Source organism: Ranitomeya variabilis, chromosome 3, assembly GCF_051348905.1.
Source record: "Ranitomeya variabilis isolate aRanVar5 chromosome 3, aRanVar5.hap1, whole genome shotgun sequence".
Classification (NCBI taxonomy): Eukaryota; Metazoa; Chordata; class Amphibia; order Anura; family Dendrobatidae; genus Ranitomeya; species Ranitomeya variabilis.
In genome coordinates, this window is record NC_135234.1 from 213,942,219 (window position 1) to 213,966,474 (window position 24,256).

Sequence of the window (24,256 nt, forward strand, 5' to 3'; positions counted from 1 at the left end):
CCTGAAACACCATCCTGACCTGCTCCACATGTGAGTCCCAATCTTCAGAGAAAACCAGAATATCATCCAGATAAACAATCATAAATTTATCCAGATACTTCCGGAAAATATCATGCATAAAGGACTGAAACACTGAGGGGGCATTAGAGAGCCCAAAAGGCATCACCAAGTACTCAAAATGACCTTCGGGCGTATTAAATGCAGTCTTCCATTCATCTCCTTGCTTAATGCGCACAAGATTGTACGCACCACGTAGATCTATCTTGGTGAACCACTTGGCACCTTTAATCCGGGCAAACAAGTCTGACAACAGAGGCAAAGGATACTGAAATTTAACAGTGATTTTATTCAGAAGACGATAGTCAATACAAGGTCTCAAAGATCCGTCCTTCTTGGCCACAAAAAAGAATCCCGCACCAAGAGGGGAAGAGGATGGACGGATATGCCCCTTCTCCAGAGACTCCTTGATATACGAACGCATTGCGGCATGCTCAGGTACAGACAGATTAAATAATCTACCCTTAGGAAATTTACTACCTGGAATCAAATCTATGGCGCAGTCACAGTCCCTATGAGGAGGCAGAGCACTGGATCTGGACTCGCTGAATACATCCTGATAATCAGACAAATACTCAGGAACTTCCGAAGGAGTAGAGGAAGCAATAGACACCGGCGGGGAATGAGCATGAATTCCCTGACAACCCCAACTTGACACAGACATTGCCTTCCAATCCAAGGCTGGATTGTGGGTCTGTAACCATGGCAGACCCAAAACGACCAAATCATGCATTTTATGCAGAACAAGAAAACGAATCACCTCCCGATGTTCAGGAGTCATGCACATGGTTACCTGCGTCCAAAACTGCGGTTTATTTTCCGCCAATTGCGTAGCATCAATACCTCTAAGAGGAATAGGATTTACCAACGGTTCAAGAACAAAACCACAGCGCTTGGCAAATGACAGATCCATAAGACTCAGGGCAGCACCTGAATCCACAAACGCCATAACAGGGTAAGAAGACAATGAGCAAATTAAAGTCACAGACAAAATAAATTTAGGTTGCAAATTACCAATGGCGACAGGACTAACAACCCTTGTTAGGCGTTTAGAGCATGCTGATATAACATGTGTAGAATCACCACAGTAAAAACACAACCCATTCTGACGTCTATGATTTTTCCTCTCATTTCTAGTCTGAATTCTATCACATTGCATTAAATCAGGTGTTTGTTCAGACAACACCACCAGAGGATTAGCAGTTTTGCGCTCCCGCAAACTCCGGTCAATTTGAATAGCCAGCGCCATGGAATCATTCAGACTTGTAGGAATGGGGAAACCCACCATCACATTCTTAATGGCTTCAGAAAGGCCATTTCTGAAATTTGCGGCCAGAGCACACTCATTCCACTGAGTAAGCACGGACCATTTCCGAAATTTTTGGCAATACACTTCAGCTTCATCCTGGCCCTGAGAAATAGCCAGCAAGGCTTTTTCTGCCTGAACTTCAAGATTGGGTTCCTCGTAAAGCAATCCGAGCGCCAGAAAAAACGCATCAATATTTGCCAATGCCGGATCTCCTGGCGCTAGCGAGAAAGCCCAATCCTGAGGGTCGCCCCGTAAAAAAGAGATAACAATTTTAACTTGCTGAGCTGAATCTCCAGATGAACGGGGTCTCAGAGAAAGAAACAATTTACAATTATTCCTGAAATTCCTAAACCTAAATCGGTCTCCAGAAAACAGTTCAGGAATAGGTATTTTAGGTTCAGACATAGGACTACTGGTAACAAAATCTTGTATGCCCTGCACACGAGCAGCAAGCTGGTCTACACTTGTAATCAAGGTCTGGACATTCATGTCTGCAGCAAGCACAAGCCACTCAAAGGTAAAGGGGAGGAAGAGAGGAAAAAAAAAAAAAAACCTCAGAATTTCCTTTCTTATAATCCCACTTCTGCAATGCATTAAACATTCAATGTAGGCCTGGCATACTGTTATGACCCCAATGGTAGAGGGTCTCAGAAATAGTTACCAAGTCTGCAAACACAAAAACCAGCTCATAGGGCAGTGGTAACTGGGCTGACCATATATCTAATCCTAGCACCACAACTAACAGCAGCCGGGGAACGTGCCTACGTTGATTCTAGACGTCTCGCGCCAGCCAGAGAACTAACTAACCCTAGAAGGGAAAAGAAAGACCTTTCTTGCCTCCAGAGATAAAGACCCCAAAAGTTGGATACAAGCCCCCAACAAATAATAACGGTGAGGTAAGAGGAAAAGACAAACGTAAGAATGAGCTAGGTATTTAGCAAAGAGAGGCCCACTAGCTAATAGCAGAATATAGTAAGATAACTTATATGGTCAGCAAAAACCCTATCAAAAATATCCACGCTGGAAATTCAAGAACCCCCGAACCGTCTAACGGCCCGGGGGGAGAACACCAGCCCCCTAGAGCTTCCAGCAAGGTCAGGAATCACATTTAGTACAAGCTGGACAAAAATGAGAGCAAGCAAATAACTGAAAAAACAAAGAAGCAAGACTTAGCTTAATTTTGCACGAACCAGGACCAGCAGATAGGAGCAAACAAAAAGGATCTGATTACAACGATGCCAGGCACTGGACTAAGGATCCATGAGGTTTATATAGCAACACCCCTGGACTAACGACCCAGGTGGGTGCAAACTGAGGGAAGAAAATCCCAGAGTCATATCACTAGTAACCACCAGAGGGAGCCAAAAAGTCTAATTCACAACAGAAATGATGGATGTGGTGGAAAGGGCAATGATGGGGATGGTGGGGGAGGAGGAAATGATGGAGGTGAGGGAGAAGGCAATGATGGTGGTAGTGGAAAAGACAATGATGGGAATGATGGGGAAGGAGGCAATGATTGGGTGGAGGAGGAGAAGGCTATGATGAAGGTGGTGGAAAGGGCAATGATGGGGGTGATGAAGAGGGCAATGATGGGGTGGTAGGGGAGAAAGCAATGATGGAGGCAGTGGAAAGAGCAATGATGGGGTGGTGGGGGAAAAAGCAATGATGGAGGTAGTAGAAAGAACAATGATGGCGGTGGTGGAAAGGGCAATAATGGGGGTGGTGGGGGAGGAGGAAATGGTGGAGTTGCTGGAATGGGGTAATGATGGGAGTGGTGAGGGAAAAGACAATGGTGGGAGAGGAGGAAATGATTGAGGTGGTGGAATGGGCAAGGATGGGGATGGTGGGGAGGAGGAAATGATGGATGTGGTAGAAATGGCAATGATGGGGTGGGAGGAGAAGGCAGTGATGGAGATGGTGGAATGGGCAATGATGGTGGTGGGGGAGAATGCAGTGATGGTGGTGGAGAGGAGGAAATGATGGAGGTGGTGGAAAGGGCAATAATGGGGGGTGGGGGGGATAATGGAGGTGGTGGAATGGGCAAGGATGGTGGTGGTGGAAAAGACAATGATGATGGTGGAGGGGGAGAAAATGATGGAGGTGGTGGAATGGGCAAGGATGGTGGTGGAAAGGACAATGGTGGTGGTGGAAAGGGCAATGATGGGGATGGTGGGGGAGGAGGAAATGATGGATGTGGTGGAAAGGGCAATGATGGGGATGGTGGGGGAGGAGGAAATGATGGAGGTGGGGAGAAGGCAATGATGGTGGTAGTAGAAAAGACAATGATGGGAATGGTGGGGAAGAAGGCAATGATGGGGTGGTGGAGGCGAAGGCTATGATGGAGGTGGTGGAAAGGGCAATAATGGGGAGGTGGGGGAAAAAACAATGATGGAGGTGGTGGAAAGAACAATTATGGTGGTGGAAAGAACAATGATGGAGGTGGTGGAAAGGGCAATAATGGGGGTGGTGAGGAGGGAGGAGGAAATGGTGGAGGTGGTGGAATGTAGTAATGATGGGAGTGGTGGGGTAAAAGACAATGGTGGGGGAGGAGGAAATGATGGAGGTGGTGGAATGGGCAATGATATGGGGTGGTGAAGGAGAAAGCAATGATAATGGTGGTGGAGAAGGCAATGATGGAGGTATGGGGAATTGGGGGGATGGGTGCAGACAGTATTGAGAGCGAGCGGGGGAATGTATGCAGACGCAGTGTGAGTAGCGATGTGAAAAATGTATGTGGACACAGTATGGGGAGTGAGGGTGATGATATGTGTACAGACAATACGGGGAGTCAGGTGAGCAGGCAGTAGAGAAAGTGAGGGGGTTAATGTATGAGGAGACAGTATGGTGAACAGGGGGATGTGAGAGGAGACAGTATGAGGAGGGAGGGGAATATTGTGAGGAGACGGTATGGGTGGAGAAAATTGAGTGGGCACAGAATAGAAACTGAGTAGTGGGGGTGTAGCATGGGGGGACAGTGTAAGGGCACAGCCAGGAGGGGACAGTATACCAAGGAGGAGGAGTGTGATGACAGAGTTCAGTATAAATACTGGGCCCTATAGGGGGGACACAGTATGAGAGGACAGTGTGAAGAGGGGTAGGTATGGAATGGAGAGGTCAGTGTAAAGAGCATGTACCATAACAGGGACAATGTGGGGGTCATATTTTGTGAGGACAATTTGGTGAGGGGCAATTTTTTATTCAGGAGCATTCTATCTTTAAGGGCATCATGTGGAGATTTTCTGCAAAAGAGCGGAGATGATGGAAGTCTGCAGCGATGAGCTGTGGATGAGAAAACTCATCATGGGGTCTGGACAAGATGAAGAAAAGAAGGAGAACGACTCCAGAGATGGCGTCATCTATAAGGTACCTGGATGTAAATGTTATTTGTGATACTGACTAATTCTCATGTTTTTATTTGTTAAGAGCATTAAAGGGAATGTCCAGGTTTGTAATGAGTCTGCAGTCATTCTTTGTGACTGCAAGTGCAGCGCCCCAGAGTCCTGGTCGTTGCAGTAATGTCGCTCTCCCCCCAGGGGGAGTGATGGTACGTCTGATGGTACTAAAAGAGTTCACCTGACCAGGTATCACAGTCACACATTACACTTCACACTCCGGCCACCAGGGGGAGCAAAAGGTTCTATCTATTAGGCCACTCCTCACACTCGGGTAAAACTGGGGGTTGGATAGGAAGTTGGAGGGAGAAGCTGCCTGGGTGAGACCCAGAGAAGACCTGTCAGGCAGACAGGGAGAGAAGGAGGAACATCTGAGCTGCAGACAGAGGTCCCTGTCAGGGGTGGGATCCTGACAGAGACTTAGCAAGAGATAAAACGTTACGGAGCTGCGCCTGCACCTCATTGCGGCAGCATCCTAAGAAAGGACAAGAAGCGAAGTATATTGTGGAGAAGTGAGAAACGAGATCACAGCACTAGGAGATAATACCAGGAGGAGTCCTGCCTTAAGATCGGCAACATCCTTCTGAGGCGCGTAGCCGGTGGCCGGAACACCGAGGGAGTATTGACTAATGAAGACAACGGAGGCAATTGTGGGAGAGGGGCGTCACTAGGGTCCCTATAAAATAGCTCCAGGCCTACCCCGTCATACGGGTCGTCCTAGCCATACCATCTGGGGGACGGAGAGAGAACTTCAGAAACATACACGACAGTTGTGAGGACTATCTCGTGGTGCTCAGCAGGGAGGTACTACAACACACAGGCGCTAGTAGGAAGGCTACTGATTTCCACCTGCAAAGGGAACTCTGGATGTGCCTTCGGACCGGCCGGTCTCAGCCAGCCCTGTGAACGGTACTCTGGACTGCGGACACTGAAGTCTTCAGTAAAAGGTAAAGAGACTGCAACCTTTGTGTCCTCGTTATTCCTTGCACCTTACAACATCCACCATTACCACCTACTCATCAAGGGAAGCCCTGGGGACATACTTCACCTGTGGGAAGGTATAACATCTAGCTGCCATTCCTTCACCCCAGCGGACCCCTCGCAGCGTCGGTCACCCTGACCGAACACCACAGGTGGCGTCACGAACACCGTACAAACTACTACACCTTTAATTGTGCGCCCCTTAGTAGGGCCACGGACCGGGTCGGGCCACCGTGACATCCCCAGAACCGAGACAGAGGGACCCGGTACCGAGTACCCCACTGTCCTGCGCCTGGGGGCGATCCAACTATGGGGTCACGAACAGGATCTACTTAAGCCCGGGAATCGGGTCATGTGTGCCTAGGAACTGTACTGGAACTGTGATTTATTGCAAAGACTGTGTATTGCTATTTGCCGCCAAAATTCCCGCCAAAACCGCCGCCATTACAGCGCCACGAGGAGCGCAGGAGAAGAAGAAGGACGTGCCATGGGAGGAGACTACCAAAGCGGCGCCAAAAGTAACGACCGCCCCCTCCGACTACTGCTGCAAGATGACGACGTGCCCCGAAGCAGAAGAGAACCGCCCCCTGATTTGCAACGGCGGGAACCAGGACAAGAAGGAGCTCCACCATCAGAAAATGGAGGAGCAGCGTGCGTGTGCCACCGAAGATCCCGGAGCGGAGATGGCGACCAGCGGGTACCCGAACGACGGCAAAGTGATCCAGGACTGCCCGAGCCGACCGGGGGAAACCCGAACCCGCCGCAGCTGGAGAATCCGGACTCCTTGGATCCGCCGCTGGAGGAGCCGAGCCCACCAACCCCAGACACGAAGCCGACAGCAGCAAGGAAATGGAAGTCGGAACCATGCCCGAAGACCGCATGGGGAGAACCGCGGTCCAAGCAGCAGCCGATTCCAGTGTCCTCATCAATGGAACAGATCGGCATCGGTGGAACCACATCAGACGCAGGTATGGAAAGCGCCCCTGCTCTATCGACTGATCCTGCTCCCGTGACCACTCCCCGGCCCGACAGTAATCGATCCCCCGCCGCTGAGCTCGTCGTGGTACCTCCTGATGCCCTGGAGAAGATAGTGCCTCCGTTACCAACAACCATGGGAGAACCACTAGACGTGAGCTCCGAGGGGGTGATCTTCCAATGGGACACACCAAAGACTAGACCGGACGGGTCCCGAGAAGAAGGAACCTATATTGCTGCGCTCACCTGGGAGCAGTACAAACAATGCCTAATTTCGCACTGGAAAAACAGAAAAGAGACAGAACGAAATGACCCACCGAGAGTACAAAAGCCAAAGACCGAATGTGGTAATAAGAACCCGGTGAAACAAGGAACCGTACTAGCCTTTCACCCGAAAAGGGGTTGGGGCTTAATACAGGAGCCGGGACTACCGTCTGAAGTCTTTGTTGCCAGCTATGACGTAGAAGTTCAATTCCGCAACGGTTATCGGAACCGCATCTTACGCCGAGGGGACCAGGTGACCTACACTCGCCATCGGGGTACACAAGGTTGGTGCGCATGGAACGTTAAGCGATGTGAACCTACTGTAGCGCCACCTGCCGTCCTGACTGCGACTAACTCTGAATTGACAACCCCTAATACTACCACCACTGTGTGCATTATTGCCGCTACTGAACTTGCTACCAAAACTGACATTCGAATCCAGACTCCTAGTGACTTGACCGCACCTGAGAGACGAACCAATGATATTGACACCGCATCAGCCGAGAACACGGGGCCAAAGCTTTCCCGGTCAGGAAGTGTTCATTACCGACTGATGCCTTGCAGCTTATTATGAGAATAAACGTCGGAAACCTGAAACTGTAAATAGTTAACTGTTTGTTTTTCCTGTCTTGCTGCTTTAAAACCCGTCTAGGGTTATTTCTTAAAGGGATCCCTTTGTTGACCCGGGATCCCTATTGTTTCAAGTTTGCACAAGTTTTGCTATTTCTTTTAAAAGAACATTGGAATCATGAACTGTGAATGATTCACAAACTGTCGCTGTACATAGTTTGCACCTTCTTAAGGGTGCTCCCTACTGGTTTTACAAAAAGAAGAGCTTTTTGAAGAGACTGTTCCTGATTACAGCGCGGAAGTTCTTGCTTTAAACTGACTTGCAAATTGATGGTTTGCACTAACTCAGAAGAGACTTGGTTCCCCCTTAAAGGGAATGTTTATTTGTTGCACTTAGCCTAAAACATGATAATGTTGCCTTAAGAAAGTTAAATAGTGATAATGTTTTACATAGTAGTAGTATGTAGTTAGCCAGCTAGTAATAATAAATGTTTAATGACGTACTTTAGAAATTGAGGACAAGAGAAAGTTGAAAGCCGAATTTCAATAAAGTGAACCTGTAAGGGTTAGTGAGTCCTCCAGAGTCTGAGCCATAGATAGATGGTTGATAGACCTTGCACTTAGAGAAATGAAGAAAATGTTGATTTATACTTTAGAGTTTTGTAGCATGCCTTTAGTGGGTACACGCCCTTAAAGGAAAAGTACTGTTTTGTATTTGCATTTAGTAGATAGTATACCAGTATGGGTAATAACAGTTATTTATAGTTAGTAAATTAATAAGTGTTATTTAAAATCTTAAGCACCATGTAAATATGTTTTTGTTTGCAACGTTCAAGTATCCTCACCTCCCATAAAGGGAAGCACTGTTATATTTAATTGTTTACAGCATTCCAAAAATGTTGTATGTCTTTTGCTAACATGTATTGTTGTACTTCTTTTCCCAGTCCGGGAGTACTGGATTTAACGGGGGGGAGTGCAGCGCCCCAGAGTCCTGGTCGTTGCAGTAACGTCGCTCTTCCACCAGGGGGAGTGATGGTACGTCTGATTGCACTAAAAGAGTTCACCTTGTAGGTATCACAGACACACATTATACTTCGCACTCCGGCCGCCAGGGGGAGCAAAAGGTCCTATCCACTAGCGAAAAATAGAAAAACAGGAGCGCACTTACCCTGGTGGGATTAACATCACTTTATTAGGACATGATAAAACACGAACAGCAGGGAGGGATAAAGTCAGCTGCGGACAACGGCCGTTTCGTGCTGCACTGCACTTCAATGGGTCCCTGTTCGTGTTTTATCATGTCCTAATAAAGTGATGTTAATCCCACCAGGGTAAGTGCGCTCCTGTTTTTCTATTTTTTGTTGTTGGATTTTGTTCCCTTTTTTCCTGGAGGCAGCACCCCTGTATTTTGTGGTGTGGAGGATTTGCAGAGCCGTCGCAACTGTAAGGGTGTTGGTTGGAAGCTTGCTGCTTCGGTGTTTTCATATGTCAGCAGTGCGGAGGTGTGTTTCTTTATTTTGTGCATTTTGGTCCAATCCACTAGGCCACTCCTCACACATGGGTAAAACTGGGGGTTGGATAGGAAGTTAGGGAGAAAGTAGCTGGGGAGAGCTCGAGAGAGGACCTGTCAGGGGTGGGATCCTGACAGCGGCCTAGGACAGACAGAACGTTACGGAGCCGTGCTTGAGCCTTATAGCGGCAGACTCCTAAGAAAGGACACGAAGCGAAGCATATTGTGGAGAAGTGAGAAACGGGATCACAGCATGAAGGAGATAGAACCAGAAGGAGTCGTGCCTCAAGATCAGCAATATCCTTCTTAACGTCGCTCTCCCACCAGGGGGAGTGATGGTACGTCTGATGGTACTAAAAGAGTTCACCTGACCAGGTATCACAGTCACACACTATACGTCACACTCCGGCCACCAGGGGGAACAAAAGGTTCTATCTATTAGGCCACTCCTCACACTCGGGTAAAACTGGGGGTTGGATAGGAAGTTTGAGGGAGAAGCTGCCTGGGTGACACCCAGAGAAGACCTATCAGGCAGACAGGGAGAGAAGGAGGAATATCTGAGCTGCAGACAGAGGTCCCTGTCAGGGGTGGGATCCTGACAGAGACTTAGCAAGAGATAGAACGTTACGGAGCTGCGCCTGCACCTCATTGCGGCAGCATCTTAAGAAAGGACAAGAAGTGAAGTATATTGTGGAGAAGTGAGAAACGAGATCACAGCACTAGGAGATAATACCAGGTGGAGTCCTGCCTTAAGATCGGCAACATCCTTCTGAGGCGCGTAGCCGGTGGCCGGAACACCGAGGGAGTATTGACTCTACGCAGTACTCTAAACAACGGCAGGACAGTTAATTCCAAGTTGGCTGCCCGACCTAAATACCTAATGAAGACAACGGAGGCAATTGTGGGAGAGGGGCGTCACTAGGGTCCCTATAAAATAGCTCCAGGCCTACCCCGTCATACAGGTCGTCCTAGCCATACCATATGGGGGACGGAGAGAGAACATCAGAAACATACACGACAGTTGTGAGGACTATCCCGTGGTGCTCAGCAGGGAGGTACTACAACACACAGGTGCTAGTAGGAAGGCTACTGATTTCCACCTGCAAAGGGAACTCAGGATGTGCCTTCGGACCGGCTGGACTCAGCCAGCCCTGTGAACGGTACTCTGGACTGCGGACGCTGAAGTCTTCAGTAAAAGGTAAAGAGACTGCAACCTTTGTGTCCTCCTTATTCCTTGCACCTTACAACATCCACCATTACCACCTACTCATCAAGGGAAGCCCTGGGGACATACTTCACCTGTGGGAAGGTATAACATCTAGCTGCCATTCCATCACCACAGCGGACCCCTCACAGCGTCGGTCACCCTGACCGAACACCACAGGTGGCATCACGAACACCGTACAAACTACTACACCTTTAATTGGGCGCCCCTTAGCAGGGCCACGGACCGGGTCGGGCCACCCTGACATCCCCAGAACCGAGACAGAGGGACCCGGTACCGAGTACCCCACTGCCCTGCGCCTGGGGGCGATCCAACAACTTCTGACTTCTCAGAGTGCGCACTGCATGCTGTCAGGATTCTCTCGTGCTGGCGATTTACATACATGCGGTCACGTGCTGACTAGACATGTGTGGCCTCACTCAATGATAATGAACTGAGCGAGGCCGGGCACGTCTAGTCGGAATATGGTCAGAAGCAGTGGCGTAACTACAAAGTTATGGGCCCCGGTGCGAACTTCCAAATGGGGCCCCCCCCTACCCACCCCCCTACCCCAACCCCCTACCCCCCCCCACCTTCCCCCGCCCCCTACCCCACCCCCTACCCCCCCCTACCCCCCCACCTTCCCCCGCCCCCACAACCCCCCCACCTTCCCCCGCCCCGCTTCCCCTAGATACGCCTCGGACTGTTGCAGGAATCTCCTGCACTGCAACATGGTGTTGGGTGCCAGCACAGCCCACACAGTGGTATATCCAGCACAGCCCGCACAGTGGTATATCCAGCACAGCCCGCACAGTGGTATATCCAGCACAGCCCGCACAGTGGTATATCCAGCAAAGACTGCAAAGTGGTATATCTAGCACATACCGCACAGTGGTATATCCAGCACAGACCGCACAGTGGTATATCCAGCACAGACCGCACAGTGGTATATCCAGCACAGCCCGCACAGGGGTATATACAGCACAGCCCGCACAGGGTTATATACAGCACAGCCAGCACAGGGGGTATATAGAGCACAGCCCTCACAGTGGTATATCCAGCACAGACCGCACAGTGGTATATCCAGCACAGACCGCACAGTGGTATATCCAGCACAGACCGCACAGTGGTATATCCAGCACAGCCCGCACAGTGGTATATACAGCACAGCCCGCACAGGGGTATATACAGCACAGCCCGCACAGGGGTATATACAGCACAGCCCGCACAGGGGTATATACAGCACAGCCAGCACAGGGGGTATATACAGCACAGCCCTCACAGTGGTATATCCAGCACAGCCCGCACAGTGGTAAATACAGCAGAGCCCGCACAGTGGTATATACAGCACAGCCCGCACAGTGGTATATACAGCACAGCCCGCACAGTGGTATATACAGCACAGCCCGCACAGTGGTATATACAGCAGAGCCCGCACAGTGGTATATACAGCACAGCCCGCACAGTGGTATATAGAGCACAGCCCGCACAGTGGTATATAGAGCACAGCCCGCACAGTGGTATATACAGCAGAGCCCGCACAGGGATATATACAGCAGAGCCTGCACAGTGGTATATAGAGCACAGCCCGCACAGTGGTATATACAGCAGAGCCCGCACAGGGATATATAGAGCACAGCCCGCACAGTGGTATATCCAGCAGAGCCCGCACAGTGGTATATACAGCACAGCCCGCACAGTGGTATATAGAGCACAGCCCGCACAGTGGTATATAGAGCACAGCCCGCACAGTGGTATATAGAGCACAGCCCGCACAGTGGTATATAGAGCACAGCCCGCACAGTGGTATATACAGCAGAGCCTGCACAGTGGTATATAGAGCACAGCCCGCACAGTGGTATATAGAGCACAGCCCGCACAGTGGTATATAGAGCACAGCCCGCACAGTGTTATATACAGCAGAGCCTGCACAGTGGTATATAGAGCACAGCCCGCACAGTGGTATATACAGCACAGCCCGCACAGTGTTATATACAGCAGAGCCCGCACAGTGGTATATACAGCAGAGCCCGCACAGTGGTATATACAGCACAGCCCGCACAGTGGTATATACAGCAGAGCCCGCACAGTGGTATATACAGCAGAGCCCGCACAGGGGTATATAGAGCACAGCCCGCACAGTGTTATATACAGCAGAGCCACACAGTGGTATATACAGCACAGCCCGCACAGTGTTATATACAGCAGAGCCCGCACAGTGGTATATACAGCACAGCCCGCACAGTGTTATATACAGCAGAGCCCGCACAGTGGTATATAGAGCACAGCCCGCACAGTGTTATATACAGCAGAGCCCGCACAGTGTTATATACAGCAGAGCCCGCACAGTGGTATATACAGCACAGCCCGCACAGTGTTATATACAGCAGAGCCCGCACAGTGGTATATAGAGCACAGCCCGCACAGTGTTATATACAGCAGAGCCCGCACAGTGGTATATACAGCACAGCCCGCACAGTGGTATATACAGCAGAGCCCGCACAGTGGTATATACAGCAGAGCCCGCACAGGGATATATACAGCAGAGCCCGCACAGGGATATATACAGCAGAGTCCCCACAGGGGTATATACAGCAGAGCCCGCACAGGGATATATAGAGCACAGCCCACATCTCATCTCATCCCCCCCCCCCGATAATGGCCCCACAGTCCGGTTAAAAAGAAAAAAAAAAAAAAAACTCTCCTCACCTTTCCTTTTGCCCGCGCTGCTCCTGGCGGCTGAAGTCTGCCCAGGACACTGCAGGTGCGCGATGATATGACGTCATCGCGCACCCGCAGTGTACTGTCAGAGGCAGAGCGGGGAATGATGGGAGAGGAAGCGTCAGGTGACGCTCTCTCCTCCCATCATTGCATTGAACTATACCGGTGTCATAGACGCCGGTATAGTTAAATGCGGCGGCGGCGGCGGCACTGGGGGGGGTTCCGGGGGAGGAACAGTGCAGCGGCCCACTACTGGCATCGGCTCTTCTGGCATTTGCCAGAAGTGCCCGATGGCCAGCCTGGCCCTGCTCAGACCTGCCGGCCCGGGGCCCCTGACCTGCGGGGCCCGGTCGCAATGGCGACCGCTGCGACCGCGGTAGTTACACCCCTGGTCAGAAGTATACAAACCACATGCTTGTGCTGACATGACTGTCCACCGGCAAGGGAGAATCCTAAAAGTGTGCAGTGCATTAGTTGTGAGAATTCAGAAGCCTGCGATGTCAGGATTCAACTCTGCAGGTTCCAGCAGTCATCACATGGACACTTCACTCATATGTGCCTTTCACACTTATGGTCCTGTGACGACGAGCTTCTCTTCTGCTTCTCTCAGTTTTTCACTGAACATTGAGAGCATTAGGGAGAGAAGCTCATGGGTACATGACTAAGTGTGCAAATCGCATATGTCCTTCGTGGAGGGGGAGGGGGGCCAAAATGAATTCTTGCCTGGGGGCCAGAAACCCTAGATACACCTCTGGGTTACGGCGATACGCGTGGGGTCTTTTCGGGGTCCCCCATTCACATCCCCAGCTGTTTGGATGTTCCTGCCTGGCTCATCGTTTCCCAGCTATATAACTTTGAGTGTTTTTTCTGGCATATTTGGCCATTGTTTTGGTGACTACTCCTTTTAGTGACTCATCAGCCATCGCTCACCATTATCAGTCTTATCTGACTGATCTGTAACCCACAGCGTTTATATCATAACCCGGGTTTGGGTCCTTCCACTATAACCCCAATTGCAGGGGTACTTTGTGCTGGATTTTGAGCACAAAGTTTTTCACTCTGATTTGGTCCCTTTGAGGGCATACCAGGGATTGTCCAAATCTATACATGTTCTGATTACCTATATATCAGAAGCTATATTGCCTCAGGGTTATCAGATTGTTACAATCACTGCATTTACTGAATTTGTTTATTGCAGGGGGTGTGAGTGGTGTTCTCACATGTTTTTACTTGTGTTTTATGATTGCTTTTTTTGTAATTGTGTGTCAATAAAATTATTATATGTTACTATTTGGTGTAGTGTGCACACCTTACAGTAGTGCTTTTCTTCTTTTTGGTTTCATCAATTGTTTTTACTACTGGCTTTAGCACCTCCCTTGATTACCCTTGATTATAGTAGTGCGCCTGGGTCTATTATTATTGAATGCCCCTATTTGATGGGCTATTGCTATATGTAAGGACTTGTCTTGATCTGTAGATGTAGCAGTGTTAAAATGCTGAGCTGTGCATAACCCCACCCACACCCCTGATTGGCAGCTTCATGTGTACATTGTCAGCTAGCTACATTGTCAGCTAGCTGCCAATCAGTGGCAAGATTACACAAATTAGCTGGAATGCTTGGAACGTAGTGATCTTTTGCTGCTAATAAAACTCTGATTGTATTGAAACTACAGCAAGCTGTTGAGCAAGTGACATATTCATGGAATCAGGCTCTCTGTCCCTACAATATGCCACTATCAGGTTACATAGCAAAAACCTAATGACAGATTCCCTTTAAAGAGGTGGTACTGTAACATCTCTGCTTGAACTGGCCCACTACCTCTGCATCTGTGTATAGTGAGGGATGCATTTTCATTGCAGACAATGGGAGGTAGCACAAGAGCAGTTCTGTTCAGTGATTTCTAGGACTTGAGGAGCCTGTGGGTTAGTACTTTTATTGTTATGCTAATTAGCTTCATGCTGTGAGTGTTGAGGGGTGCCACACTCTATTTAAACCTTCTTCAGCTTGCCAGTGTTGCCAAATATAAGTTGCTACTTCCCTGGTCTGCTTCTTAGTTTAGGACTGCTTCTGGTATCTGCCTATTTAGCTGCTGACCGCGGCTTTTATTCTGACTACCGTTTTTGTGCCTATCAGTTCTATAGACCGTAAGCCCACAAGGGCCCCTTCTGCACCAGTCTGTCATTGGTATTTTCTTCATTGTAATGTCTAGTTATTTTTTGTATGTAAACCCTTTCCACATGTATAGCACCATGGAATCAATGGTGCTCCAAAAATATATAATAGTAACAATAATCTCCAGAATTTTACCTGACATCATGAACATTCTTCCATCTCACTGCATAGGACAACAGCCACTCCATGGATGTAACCTAGAGTGCCTGCAGAAGTCCAGAGTCTTGTATGGGGGTTGAAAGCTGAAGGCCAGGATTCCCCTAGGACCGGCTAAAGAAGTGGCATGTGCAAATCCCATCAGTGGAAATGCTATTAAGAGCTGAAAAGACATCCACTTACAGTTGCCTAGGTTACAGGGCTAGCATGTGGTCTCGGGAATGGCCAGTTACACAGGTAAAGAACATGTGCCACTTGCAGGCTCTTTGTCTTAGACTGTGGTAGTGGCATAGCTAAAATTCGATGGGCCCCAGTGCAAAACTTGTACCTGGGTCCCCTCCTACATGTTGGTCAGATTGTATTAGTGTGGCGCCCCAGGGTCCTGGTCATCACAGTGACATTGCTTTCCTCACGGGGAGAGTGATGTTACGCTTGGAAGCCATGAAGGATATCTCTTTATCAGGTAACCACAATGCACACAACATGTTCACACTCCAGTTCACAAGGGGGAGCTTTTGATTCTATTCCTAGGTGACTTACCTATATATATTGTGGTTTGGAGAGAAAGTGAGTTAGTTCCAGTCAGATAGTGCCAGAGAGCAGACTGGAGCAGTCTGAGGCAGGAAGAACGTATGAGGAGCCGTGCAGCCACGAGAAAGTGCTGCAGCTCCTGGACAGGGATAATACCGAAAGTAGAACATCGTTCAGTGAGCGTGAAGGAGAGCGAAGCACAGGAGAGTTATGTAACACCTGCACTGGGAACTGTCAGGGCAGCTACTGGTATAATGGGATTTACAGACACTAAAGGTACCATCACACTAAGCGACGCTGCAGCGATACAGACAACGATGCCGATCGCTGCAGCGTCGCTGTTTGGTCGCTGGAGAGCTGTCACACAGACCGCTCTCCAGCGACCAACGATGCCGAGGTCCCTGGGTAACCAGGGTAAACATCAGGTTGCTAAGCGCAGGGCCGCGCTTAGTAACCCGATGTTTACCCTGGTTACCAGTGTAAAATGTAAAAAAACAAACACTACATACTCACCTTCGCGTCCCCCGGCGTCCGCTTCCTGCACTGACTGAGTGCCGGCCCTAACAGCAGAGCGGTGACGTCACCGCTGTGCTGTGCTTTCACTTTACGGCCAGCGCTCAGTCAGTGCAGGAAGCGGACGCCGGGGGACGCAAAGGTGAGTATGTAGTGTTTGTTTTTTTACATTTTACACTGGTAACCAGGGTAAACATCGGGTTACTAAGCGCGGCGCGCTTAGTAACTCAATATTTACCCTGGTTACCATTGTAAAACATCGCTGGTATCATTGCTTTTGCTGTCAAACACAACGATACACGGCGATCTGACGACCAAATAAAGTTCTGAACTTTAATCAACGACCAGCGATATCACAGAAGGATCCTGATCGCTGCTGCGTGTCAAACTCAACGATATCGCTATCCAGGACGCTGCAACGTCACGGATCGCTAGCGATATCATTTAGTGTGATGGTACCTTAAGAAGAGCTTTGCAGCTCCTGTTAAACGGGGACCTACAGTCATTAGCAGATTTTCCTCTGAGCACGGTGGATTTGCATCGCACCACGCTGCAGGGTTGCTGTCCCCTCGGATATACCCGCACTGCTGGAGAGAGCGCGGCTTTGTTTTACCCTCTGGAGCAAGTTGCATCAAGAACTTGGAGAGTTCTGCCGGCACTCCCACCGTATAAAGGACTGAATCCGGCCGCCCCCAGCTGGCGTCCAGAGAACCATCCGACCATTGGAGATGCGCAGTGAGTGCCCTTCTGAGACTTGTGGTCCTACCAGCGCTATTTACAGTGAGTACACTACAGCCCAGACTATTGCCATTAATATTCGTCTAAGTGCACCAACTGTTCTAATTTGCACGCCAACATCCGCGGCAACTGGGCCCCAACGTTTGGACTGAGTTAAACCGGAAGAAACAAAAAAACCCTGCTATGTTATACTTGCAGGGTTGAAGTAGAATTAGAGCGTGATGTGTATATGACTTTGACAGAGCACAGTGACTTATATTGCATGTTATTCTTTTAAATACATCTCATTTATGCTGCAGAGCAATAAACCTGTTAAACTGTTTTACTCCTGATCCCTGTGAGTGTGTACTGAGTGTGGCAGCGGCTTCCCGAGTCAGCCCCTGGCAGAAGATAATAGTCCTTCTGCAGTCCCAGAGAGAGCTCCAATCAAGATTCGGGTGGAGGCACTGTGCCCTGGAGAGGTGAGACCCCCCATAACACCCAGTGTATCGTGGTAGCCCTAAAGGGGTGTTGCAGTGGAGGCACTGCTGAGATACAGAACTAACACAGGAGTATTTACTATGGAGACTTTAACAGAATGAGAATGTATTTGTGGTGTGAAGAGATGGATGTTCCCGCCAAACAAAGCTTTGCAGTGAGTGGTGAGCTCTGTGATGCGTCTGATGAAGAGATACTGAAAATAGTTAACTGACTCACTGAACTTGCCCTCCCTAAAGTGGTCGACCGCCAGAAGGAAAAGGGGGGACAGTTACCCACAGCCCTGATTTCAACCGGGCAGATCTTGAGAAAAGAATACTTCCCATCCATGGTAGTCGTGTCTTCAGAGTATGGTCGACAATGGCAGATCACTTGGCCTACTGAGTCCGAAGTTGAGACCCAGAAACAGGAATCAACCACTCAGCCTAGAAAGACTAGTATATATCCACCCTCTACTCCACCTAGATTCCGTCCTGAAGAGACAGCGGCCCCTGCAGATGTGCTTATGACAGCTATGGAAAAGTTAGTCAGTCAGTTTGCCAAAATGCAGCCAGAAGGGAACTACCGTCATCTAAGAACTTTCTCGGGTGCCCTCCCCACCCCTACTGGAGAAGAAGGATATGATACTTGGAGGGATGTCACTTTACAGTGCCTAGAAGAGTGGCAGTGCACTGAGGCTGTAAAGAAGCAGAGGATAGTAGAGAGCTTGAAGGGTACTGCTATGGAGGTGGTGCAGGCTGCTTGGCGGAGCAAGCCTCTGACAACTTATCAAGATTACCGTATTTTTCGGACTATAAGACGCACCGGACCAAAAGGCGCACCCCAAATTTAGGGTGAAAATTGCAGAAAAAAAGATTTTTTATAAGATGGGGGTCCGTCTTATTGTCCGAATTTACAGTATCTTACCTGAAGGCTGGCGGTGGCAGAGCAGGGTCACAGGAGGCATGGTGTCGTCAGAGGTGGGGTGATGCGGTACGGCGTGCACCTGAGCAGGGTCCCTTCCTGCTTAGGTGGGTGACGCCACGGCCTGGTGTCCATGGGAGGGTTGCAGCACTGGTTACCGGCAGAGGTGCTGGGATGAGGAGGTGCTGGGATGAGGAGGTGCTGGGAGGAGGAGGTGCTGGGATCAGGAGGTGCTGGGATCAGGAGGTGCAGGAATCAGGAGGTGCTGCGATCAGGAGGTGCTGTGATCAGGAGGTGCTGGGATCAGGAGGTGCAGGGATCAGGAGGTGCTGGGATCAGGAGGTGCTGGGATCAGGAGGTGCTGGGATCAGGAGGCGCAGTGACAGGTATGGTGTGAGAGGGTCCCTTTCCCCGGTGAGGTGATGCAGCAGCCCGGTAAGCAGCAGAGCCGGGTGAATGCTGTTGTTATCGGTGGTGGCGGCCATCTTCCGGGGGCCGCGCGTGCGCAGATGAAGTGCTCTGCTTCCCGGGGCTTCAGGAAAATGGCCGCGGGAGGCCGCGCGTGTGTGCAGATGGAGATCGCGGCGGTCATTTTCCTGAAGCTAAGAACTTCAGAAAAATGGCCTCCGCGATCCCCATCTGCGCATGCGCGGCATCCCTCGGCCATTTTCCTGAAGCCACGGGAAGCAGAGCGCTTCATCTGCGCACGCGCGGCCCCCGGAAGATGGCCGCCACCACCGATGACAACAGGATTCACCCGGCTCTGCTGCTTACCGGGCTGCTGCATCACCTGACCGGGGAAAGGGACCCCGCTCACTGCACCTCCTCATCTCCGCACGTCTGCCGCCGCACCTCTGCCGCCGCACCTCTGCCACCGCACCTCTGCCGCCACGGGTAAGCCTGCATTTCGACTATTAGACTCACCCCCCATTTTCCCCCCTTTTTTTGGGGGGAAAAAGTGCGTCTTGTAGTCCGAAAAATACGGTATATGAGTGCTTTAGAAGATGCTTTTGGATCCCCTGAAGATGCTACAGATCTACTCTATAAACTCCGTACCACCTACCAACAGCCAGATGAGAAGATGTCCGACTACCTATACCAACTAGATAAGCTGGCTCATAGAATAGTTTCTAAAGGTGGAATCAGCCGTAAGAAGTTGATCAGTGTCGCCTGGAACAAGTACTCAGTAGGGTTGAGCGAAACGGATCGTTAATTTTCAAAAGTCGCCGACTTTTTGCAAAGTCGGGTTTCGTGAAACCCGACCCGACTCCAGCTTGGGATCGGCCAATTAAGGAGTGTGGGCAGCACGATGACATATGTTCCGGCCTGGTTTCTGCGGCGTCATAGAGTCATATTACCGTTTGGGCTGCAGTGATTTCCGCAGTCAAAAACACAACATATGCTTGCACGGAGGGGAGAGAGAGAGAGAGAGAGAGAGAGAGAGAGAATATATTAAGTAAATGTAAAAAATAATACACATTGACTTGCATTGGGTTTCATGTTCCGGTCCGGAACCCGACTTTACAGTAGAATCGGCCGATTTCACGCGATCCGACTTTCGAGAAGGTCGGGTTTCACAAAACCCAACTCGATCCTAAAAAGCAAAAGTCACTCAACCCTAGTACTCAGAGGAGCTCTCACTCATGATCCAATTGCCCAGCGGATGAGGTCTTGTGATAGAGAGAAGATTTCTGGTTCTTTTCATGAGTTGCTTAAGGAAGGAGGAGGTTATTTTGGCCGCAAGAGAGAAGACATCCCCTCGGGTGACTACTGTTGCCTTGAAGCCAGCAGCCGACTGCCGAGAGATAGAACTGTTGAAAGTCATCGAGAAACAGGGGGAGCAGATTACACAACTGTTAAGAGCTCAGGCCAAGACAATACAGCGGCTACAAAGTGCTGCGGAGGTAGCCAGAAAGCAAACCCTGGTTTCAGGAAGAGAGAATGATGACCTCGGTAGAGTAGAGAGTAGGAAACCAGAAGGGTGCTTTGTCTGTGGGAGTCCAGGCCATATAGCTCATCAGTGTCCGAAGAGGTGGAGCCCAAAGAACTCTTCACATCTTCCCCATCACCCTCGGAGGCAGTCGGGAAACGGGAAAGGGGGGCCAGTAGAACCCCATACTGAGCCCCCATCAGCAACTAACACCTACTCTACCGCCCCATCCAATAGTGCATCATCGAAAACCCTGCCTGAAGGTTTAGTGGGACCATCCCCACATGTCCCCGCATATATCAATGGTCAACCTTGCACAGTATTGCTGGATAGCGGGTCTCAAGTATCCATCATCTTTGAAGGATGGTATAAGAGATAGTTATCCAACGTGCCTCTGAAACCATTGTCTGGACTCGTGGTGTGGGGACTGAGTGAGCACAGCTACCCCTACAGAGGATACGTGTCCGTGATGCTACGATTCTCAAAGACTGTTGTTGGAGTGGATAAAGAGATACCCATCATAGCGCTAATCTGCCCAGAGGCCGAGGCAGATGAGAGACCAACACCTGTCATAGTGGGAACAAATGCCAACATCTTCCGTACGTTAGATCAGTGGTGTCGGGAAGTTGGGGGAGAAAATTACTCGCAGACCCTATCCATCCACCCAGTCTGCCTGCAGGCCTATGTGAGAACGGAGGAGGAGGAGAGGGAACTACGGCCTGAAAGCTTTGACCCTTGTTTTGAAGGAAGCGAGCTAAAAGGAGAAGAGAGGGGGTTGGTCATTGATGGCCTGATGATGCGAGGTGCAGTTTTTTCTCTAGGTGAATGGGACATGGGTCTTGCCCAAGGAGTGGAGCATCGCATTCGGTTGAAGGATCAAAAGCCTTTTCGAGAGAGATCCTGAAGATTGGCCCCGGCGGATATCGAAGATGTCAGGCAGCATCTACGCGGTATGTTAGACACAGGAGTCATCATAGAGTCTAGTAGTCTCTATGCTTCCCCCATCTTGATAGCTCAAAAGAAAAATGGAGCTATTCGGATGTGTGTGGATTATCATACCTTGAATAAACGTACGATCCCCGACCAGTACACTGTGCCCCGAATCGATGAAGCTTTGGATTGCCTGCAAGGAAGCCAATGGTTTTCTGTGTTAGCTCTCCGGAGTGGCTACTATCAGATACCCATGTCAAAAGAAGATCAAGAGAAGACCGCTTTTATCTGCCCCATTGGGTTCTTCGAGTTTCAAAGACTGCCTCAAGGACTGACAGGTGCTCCGGCCACTTTTCAGAGATGTATGGACAAAGTAGTGGGGGACATGCACTTACATGAGGTCCTGGTTTATCTAGATGATTTAATTGTTTTTGGGAAGACTCTGGAAGAACACAACCAGCTGTTGTTCAAGGTGCTGGATCGGTTGAAGGAGGCTGGGTTGAAGTTGTCCCTTGACAAGTGCCGGATTTGCCAGACGACTGTGAAATATGTGGGGCACATAGTCAGCAGAGAAGGAATTTCCACTGACCCTGCCAAAGTGGAGGCTGTTGTAAACTGGCCTAAACCCACCAAACTGAAGGAGCTTAGGTCCTTTTTAGGATTTTGCAGATACTACCGAAGATTTGTACCCCAGTACTCTCTTATTGCGAAGCTGTTAACTGCCCTTACTCAGGGGTATCCCCCTTCTGGGAGGACAGCCCACTCCTCAAGGTCAGGAAAGAGGGTCTACTTCAAAGTTAATGAACTTTTTGGGGATAGATGAACACCGGCATGCGACGAGGCATTCGAGAAACTGAAGTCATGCTTGACCCAAACCCCAGTGTTGGCCTATGCAGACCCCAGTAAGCCATATGTGTCCCATGTAGATGCTTCTCTTGACTGACTAGGAGGGATTCTCTATCAAGACCATGAAGGCTGTCTGCGTCCCGTCTACTACATTAGTCGAGGATTGACTCCCAGTGAACGCAACTACCCAGCTCACAAACTGGAGTTTCTGGCTTTGAAATGGGCTGTAGTGGACACGCTGCATGACTACCTCTATGGGGTACCCTTTGTGGTTCATACCGACAACAATCCATTATCCTACGTGAGAACCACGGCAAAACTGGATGCCACGGGGTATCGGTGGCTTGCCGCACTCTCTTTGTACGATTTCAGCTTAAAGTATCGACCGGGGATCAGTAACATTGATGCCGACACACTCTCTCGCCTGCCTAGGGAACCCTTAAATGAGGAAGAAGAAGGAGGATGGATAGAGGTCCCTGCCCCTGAGGTGAAGACTCTGTGCCATAGACATCAAACAAATGCTCTCCCTATGCAGGGTTGTGCTGAATTCTTAGGAGTATCCAGTGAAGCGCTCCAGTTGTACTGCCAAGTGACAAATGTAACCCCAGACTTTCTCCCTCAACTGAATCATAATCAAGTCCAAAAGGCGCAGCAGGAGGATCAATCAGTGGGGGTCGTCTGATGGTGGGTTAAGAGGGGCTGGAGGCCCGAAAAGAATGCATTACAAACAGAGGAATCTGTCCTGCTGACTCGGCATCTAGAGTCTCTGGTAATAAGAAATGGACTACTATACCGGGAGGCAAAGCGCCAGAAGGGAGGAGTCCGCCGACAGCTGGTGTTACCCACCCAATTTCGGAGGATGGTCGTGAAGTCCCTGCATGATGACCATGGACATCTTGGCATCGAAAAGACCACGAGTCTTGTGGCTGACCGATTTTACTGGCCTCGGATGGAAGCGGATATTGAAGAATACTGCAAATCATGCTCCCGGTGTGTGTTGAGAAAAACCTTGCCTTTGAGAACAGCCCCCCTTGTGAACATTAAAAGTGATGGCCCACTTGAGCTAGTGTTCATTGATTTCCTCTCCATCGAGCCTGATGAAAGCAATGTCAGTAATGTGTTAGTGGTCACTGACCATTTCACCCGATATGCCCAAGCCTACCCCACCAAAGATCAAAGGGCAACTACTGTAGCAAAAACACTATGGGAGAAGTTCTTCGTGCATTATGGGCTGCCTGCCCGCATCCATACCGATCAAGGAAGAGATTTCGAAAGTAGACTAATCAAGGAGCTATGCGCTATCTGTGGGATCAAGAAATCCAGAACCACCCTGTATCACCCCCAAGGGGACCCTCAACCTGAGAGGTTCAACCGTACCCTTCTGAACATGTTAGGCACTTTGGATCCCAGGAAGAAGGGACAATGGAGCAGGCATGTGAGTCAGTTGGTTCATGCCTACAATTGCACCACAAATGAGTCAACGGGATACTCGCCTTATTTTCTCATGTTTGGAAGAAAAGCCCGGCTACCAGTGGATATTAGTTTTGGGACATCCTTTGACAGTTCAAATGGGAAGATCTACTTAAAATATGTGTCCCAGCTAAAAGAAGATTTGAAAAAAGCTTACAGATTGGCAGAGCAGGCCTCTGGTCGATCAGGGAAGCGCAAAAAGACTCGCTACGACTGTAGAGTTCGGGAACAAGTTTTACTGCCTGGAGATAGAGTCCTTATCCAACTTCTAGGTCTTCCTGGGAAGCACAAGCTTGCTGATCGGTGGTGTCCTGACCCTTATGTGATGATGGAGAAGCTGCCTGGTGTCCCGGCCTACAGAGTGAAGCCCAAGAAAGGGGGTGGAGCTGTCAAAACCTATCATCGACACCATTTGTTGCCTGTGGGAAAAAACATCCCGTTACCGCCATTGCCAACCCAAGGAGGTCATACAACCCCTCCATGCAATAGGAGAAGTCGTAGGTGTCAACAACCACCCCAGCCTTGAGTTGCTTCAGGAGGAAGTGATAGCGAGTCCGGGGATGAATGGGGACCCGACGGTCAATGGAGCTACAGGTGGACTAAGGA